At 37.9% G+C, this 6,201-nt stretch overlaps 1 pseudogene; it reads left to right on the forward strand.

The window, feature by feature from the left end:
- Positions 1 to 2,580: 2,580 nt before the first annotated feature.
- LOC148110162 (vomeronasal type-1 receptor 1-like) lies at positions 2,581 to 3,478 on the forward strand (annotated as a pseudogene).
- The last annotated feature ends 2,723 nt before the right edge of the window (positions 3,479 to 6,201 follow it).

Consider the following 6,201-nt stretch of genomic DNA (forward strand, 5'->3'; position numbering starts at 1 on the left):
AAGAAGAAATCAAACTGTCTCTCTTCACAGAGGACATGATACTCTATATGGAAAACCCAAAAGAATCCACTCCCAAACTATTAGAAGTTATAGAGCAATTCAGTAATGTGGTGGGATAGAAAATCAGTGCTCAGAAATCAGTTGCATTTCTCTACATGAATAATGAGAAAGAAGAAAGAGAAATTAGGGAATCCATCCCATTTACAATAGCACCAAAAACCATACATTACCTTGGTTAACCAGAGACGTAAAGGACCTATATTCTAGAAACTATAAATCACTCTTGAAAGACATTGAGGAAGACACAAAAAGATGGAAAAATATTCCATGCTCATGGATTGGAAGAATTAACATAGTTAAAATGTCCATGCTACCCAGAGGAATCTACACTTTAAATGCTATACCGATCAAAATACCAATGACATTTTTCAAGGAACTGGAACAAATAGTCCTTAAATTTGTGTGGAACCGGAAAAGGCCCTGAATCACCAAGGAACTGTTGAAAAGGAAAAACAAAGCTGGGGGCATCACAATGCCAGATTTCGAGCTGTACTACAAAGCTGTGATCACAAAGACAGCATGGTACTGGCACAAAAACAGACACATAGACCAATGGAAGAGAATAGAGACCCAGAAATGGACCCTCGGCTCTTTGGGCAACTAATCTTTGATAAAGAAGGAAAAAAATCCAATGGAAAAAAGACAAGTCTCTTCAATAAATGGTGCTGGAAAAATTGGATAGCTACATGCAAAAGAATGAAACTTGACCACTCTCTCACACCATACACAAAAATAAACTCCAAATGGATGAGAGTCCTCAATGTGAGACAGGAATCCATGAAAATCCTGGAGGAAAACATAGGCAACAATCTCTATGACATCGGCCAAAGCAACCTTTTTCATGACACATCTCCAAAGGCAAGAGAAACAAAAGATAAAATGAACATGTGGGACTTCATCAAAATAAAAAGCCTCTTAACAGCCAAGGAAACAATAAAAAAAAAAGAGGCAGCCCATGGAATGGGAGAATATATTTGCAAATGATGCTACAGATAAAAGACTGGTATCCAAGATCTACAAAGAACTTCTCAAACTCAATACGTGAGAAACAAATAAACAAATCATAAAATGGGCAGAAGATATGAACAGATACTTTTCCAATGAGGACATACAAATGGCTAACAGACACATGAAAAAATGTTCAAAATCATTAGCCATCAGGGAAATTCAAATCAAAACCACACTAAGATACCAACTTATGCCATTTAGAATTGCAAAAATCAACAAGACAGGAAACAGCAAATGCTGGAGAGGATGTGGAGAAAGGGGATCCCTCCTACATTGTTGGTGGGAATGCAAGTTGGTACAGCCACTCTGGAAAACAGTGTGGAGGTCCCTTAAAAAGTTAAAAATTGAGCTACCCTATGACCCAGCCGTAGCAATACTGGGTATTTACCCCAAAGGTTCAGACGTAGTGAAGAGAAGGGCCATATGCACCCCAATGTTCATAGCAGCATTATCCACAATAGCTAAATCATGGAAGGAACCGAGATGCCCTTCAACAGATGACTGGATTAAGAAGTTGTGGTCCTTGGGGCGCCTGGGTGGCACAGCGGTTGAGCGTCTGCCTTCGGCTCAGGGCGTGATCCTGGTGTTATGGGATCAAGCCCCACATCAGGCTCCTCCGCTATGAGCCTGCTTCTTCCTCTCCCACTCCCCCTGCTTGTGTTCCCTCTCTCGCTGGCTGTCTCTATCTCTGTCGAATAAAAAAATAAAAAAAAATCTTAAAAAAAATAAAAAGAAGTTGTGGTCCATATATACAATGGAATATTACTCAGCTATCAGAAAGAACGAGTTCTCAACATTTGCTGCAACATGGATGGCACTGGAGGAGATAATGCTAAGAGAAATAAGTCAAGCAGAGAAAGACAATTATCATATGATTTCTATCATCTATGGAACATAAGAACTAGGAAGATCGGTAGGGGAAGAAAGGGATAAAGAAAGGGGGGGTAATCAGAAGGGGGAGTGAAGCATGGGAGACTATGGACTATGAGAAACAAACTGAGGGCTTCAGAGGGGAGGGGGTGGGGGAATGGGATACACTGGTGATGGGTAGTAAGGAGGCCATGTATTGCATGGTGCACTGGGTGTTATACGCAACTAATGAATCATCGAACCTTGCATTAGAAACCAGGGATGTACTGTATGGGACTAATGTAATGTAATAAAAAAACATTAAAAAAAGAATAAAATTGGGGTTTATATTTCAAAAAGTATTAGCCATAGATCTAAATATTCTAGCTAAAAACAGAAAACTTCTAAGGATTTTATTCATTTGTTTGAGACATGGGGAGGAGCAGATGGTGTTGGAGAGGGACAGAATCTTCAGCAGACTCTGTCCTGAGCACAGAACCTGACATGGGCTTAATCTCATGACCCTGAGATCATGACTATAGCTGAAACCAAGAGTTGGATACCTCATGGAGTCTTCTCGGGATTCTCTTATTTTCATCAAGCTACAAATCATTTTGGTTCCCTTTTTACCTCTGCAGAAGTCTATCCATAGTATAGAAGTCAATGAATATAATAGTTTCAAGTGATACTATCTTGAAGTGTTCTTCATTCTCAAATTGGGACTCTTTTATTGGGAACACGTTGTTCCTTGTGTTACTCATCAACACCTTATTCCAGCCCCATGCAAAGAAGCCTATAGATTTCATATCCACCCATTTCACTTTAGCTAATAACAATTCATTTCAGTGGGATTCCAAAAGTATTAAAAGCCTTTGGATTAAGAAATTTTCTAGACGACATTGTTTTAAGGCAGTGGTTTACATGTACAGAGTCACCTGGGGATTTTCCATCAGCACCACGTCTTTTCTCACTATTTTTCAGGCCATAATTTTCCCTTCCAACAACAACGATAGGCATGGCTCAAACCCAAAGCTTTCACATACATTTTTTCATCTCTCTTTTATTTCTAGATCACTAACATCAGATCTACATCCATATCATCACAAGTGCTGTGGCCCCCTTCAACACCAATGAAGTTGCAGAAGTCTTATTTTCTGACATGCTGTAGCAGGAGATAACCTGATAAATTTCAGGAGGCTGCTTTTGTAGGGGGCATGGGTTTATAGGATTTTCTGTGTGTGTTCCTCATGATCTGGACCAGTGTGTAGATGGTAATATTCCAGAAAACCAGCTTCTACCCATGACCCTTTCCTGAAAATAAGGCCACCCACAGGACTCTGGCATTTGTGAGCTGCTTTGTTTGTTTTTGTTTCTGTTTTTACTCAGCCCATAGCTGCCTTACCATTTACAGAAGTTATAGATGTAATGACAAGGGCTGGAGAATATCACTACTTTTCTCTATTCTTGTTAGCCAGCAATCTGTCCTCTTGTATTGATGAAAAATAACAAATGATCCTTCCTAAACTGTGCCTTTGCAAAGATGACAAAGTCCTCTCTATAAACTATTTCCCCCAGGAGTTTGAACACACTCACACATTTCTCTGTCACAAAGGGCATGTGATTAGAATTTCCCACACCACAATTTTAAGGAGGTAAAATTCTGAAAAAGCATTAATAAATATTACTTTGGCCATTTCATCAACCATCCAGCTTCATGAACATACAAAATAAATGACCAGATACATGGACTAAAACATGTTTGAGGGGTGCCTGGGTGGTTCAGTGGATTGAGTGTCTGTCTCTTGAGTTAGACTAGGGTCATGAGATTGAGCCACACATCGAGCTCTGAGCTAAGTGTGGAGTTTGCTTGAGATTCTCTCTCTCCCTCTGCCCCTGTCCCTACTCACATCCTCTCTTTCTCTCTCTCTCTCAACTAAATAAATAAATCTTTAGAAAAACGTGTTAGACTGTTGTATATGAGTGGAGCCATCTTCAACTTTTCCTAAAATAATTGTCAAACATTTATGCTTATGATTATTTGGATGCCTTTAATTTTTTAGAGATCTACTCTAATGTGAATGATCTATCAGATAAATTACAGCAACTACACTTGTTGTTTATGCTAGGCTGTCTTCATCAGTCAAAAATATTTTATGTCTACACTGTTATATACTTTAAACCCAAACAATACTTGAGTTTACTCTATGCTTTTGAGTATATCTGATTTAATTATGGAGAGTAATGTAAGTGTAAATATAACTACATTCCCTTCACACAGTGAATACTGATCAAAATTCCCCAAAACACAAAGATATTATACATTCCAAATACTTAATGAAACCCACTTGGTTCCACATTGGATTTATTTGCATCACTAGAAGTATTTCTTCAGTTTCCACTCTATTTTTATATATATATTTTTTGTATCAATAGCAGAAATTTTTATCTGTGTAGTTTAGGACTTCTATTAAAATATTTCACAATTCCCATGTATCACAGTAGGCGTCTTAGAAAACCTAAACATTTTTCTTGAAGACAGATAATATCTCAATAAAATAATTATAAATATAAACTAATGATCTATTATACCTTGGCTAATTGAATTTAAATAAAAAATAATTTTAAATAAACTATTGCAAAGAGTAAATAAATATATTTTAAGATTTTATTTATTTATTTGAGAGAGAGAGAGAGGAACAGCATGAGTTGGGGGGGCAGTAGGAGAGGGAGAAGCAGACTCCCTGCTGAGCAGGTAGACTGATTCGGGCTTGATCCTAGGACCCTGAGATCCTGAGCTGAGCCAAATGCAGATGCTTAACCAACTGAGCCATCTGGGTGCCCCAATAATTATAAATATTTTTGAACTAAGTAGTGTGCTCAAACAAATATAATTTGAATCTGAGGAGAAAAAAATGAGAAGCTTAATGATGAAAGTGCAGCTTCTCTCAGTACATGTGAGAGTCATAAATCACAGACCTCTGTGCTTCAAAGCTCCTTGGGAAAGAGAAAACTCATAGATCGACCCAGAGAACAAAGATTTAAACTAAAAAGAGTTGGAAGTAAAACAATTCAACTACATTCTTCTTATAGTAGCAACAACTAATGCATGAGGAAACTCAAACTTTGAAAGTAAAAAAGGACAAAAATTACAATAAGCTATTTGAGACGAAGTTAAATTAACCATATGTGAAATATGAGTCAGAAACTTGCACCTGTAATGGAGAGGCTACTATAATAATGAATGAAATTGCTAGTGGTATTTTGATAGGGGTTGCATCAAATGTGTAGGGTGCCTTGGATAGCACAGACATTTTAATAATGTTTGTTCTTCCAATCTATGAATGTGGGATGTTTTCCCAGTTCTTTATTTCTTCTTCAATTTCTTTCATAAGTATTCTGCAGTTCTCAAAGTACAGATCTTTTACCACTTTGGTTAGGCTTATTCCTAGGTATCTTATGGTTTTGGTGCAATTGTAAGTGGGATCGAGTCCTTGATTTGTTTTTCTGCTGCTTCATTATTGTTTTATAGAAATGCAACAGATTTCTGTACATTGATTTTATATCCTGTGACTTTGCTGAATTCATGTATTAGTTCTAGCAATTTTTTTGGTGGACTTTTTCAGGTCTTCTACATGGAGTACCATGTTGCCTGTGAATAGTAAAAGTTTGACTTCTTCCTTGTCGATTTGGATGCATTTTAGTTGTTTTTGTTGTCTGATTGCTGTGGGTAGGACTTCCTGTACTATATCAAATTACTGTGGTGAGAGTGGACATCTCTGTCTTGTTCCTGATCAGGAGAGGAATGGCTGCCAGTTTTTTCACATTGAGGAGGATATTAGCTGTTGTATTTAGTATATGGACTTCATGATGTTGAGGTATGTTCACCTATCCATACTTTTTGGAGGGTTTTATCAAGAATGGTTATGGATAGAGTTGGAGTGTATTATGCTAAGTAAAATAAGACAGAGAAAGACATACCATATAATTTCACTCATATGTGGAATTTAAGAAACAAAAGAGGTGGGGAGTCTGGGTGGCTCAGTCGTTAAGCATCTGCCTTTAGCTCAGGGCGTGATCCTGGAGTCCTGGGATCGAGTCCCGCATCAGGTTCCTCTGCTGGGAGCCTGCTTCTTCCTCTCCCACTCCCCCTGCTTGTGCTCCCTCTCTTGCTGCCTCTCTCTCTGTCAAATAAATAAATAAAATCTTAAAAAAAAAAAAAGAAACAAAAGAGGTGAAAATATGGGGGTGGAGAAAGAAGAGTAAAAAGAGAGAGGAAAACCCCAT

This window comes from Ursus americanus, chromosome 5 (assembly GCF_024610735.1).
Source record: "Ursus americanus isolate L20-20 chromosome 5, mUrsAme1.1.p, whole genome shotgun sequence".
In the NCBI taxonomy this organism is placed as follows: Eukaryota; Metazoa; Chordata; class Mammalia; order Carnivora; family Ursidae; genus Ursus; species Ursus americanus.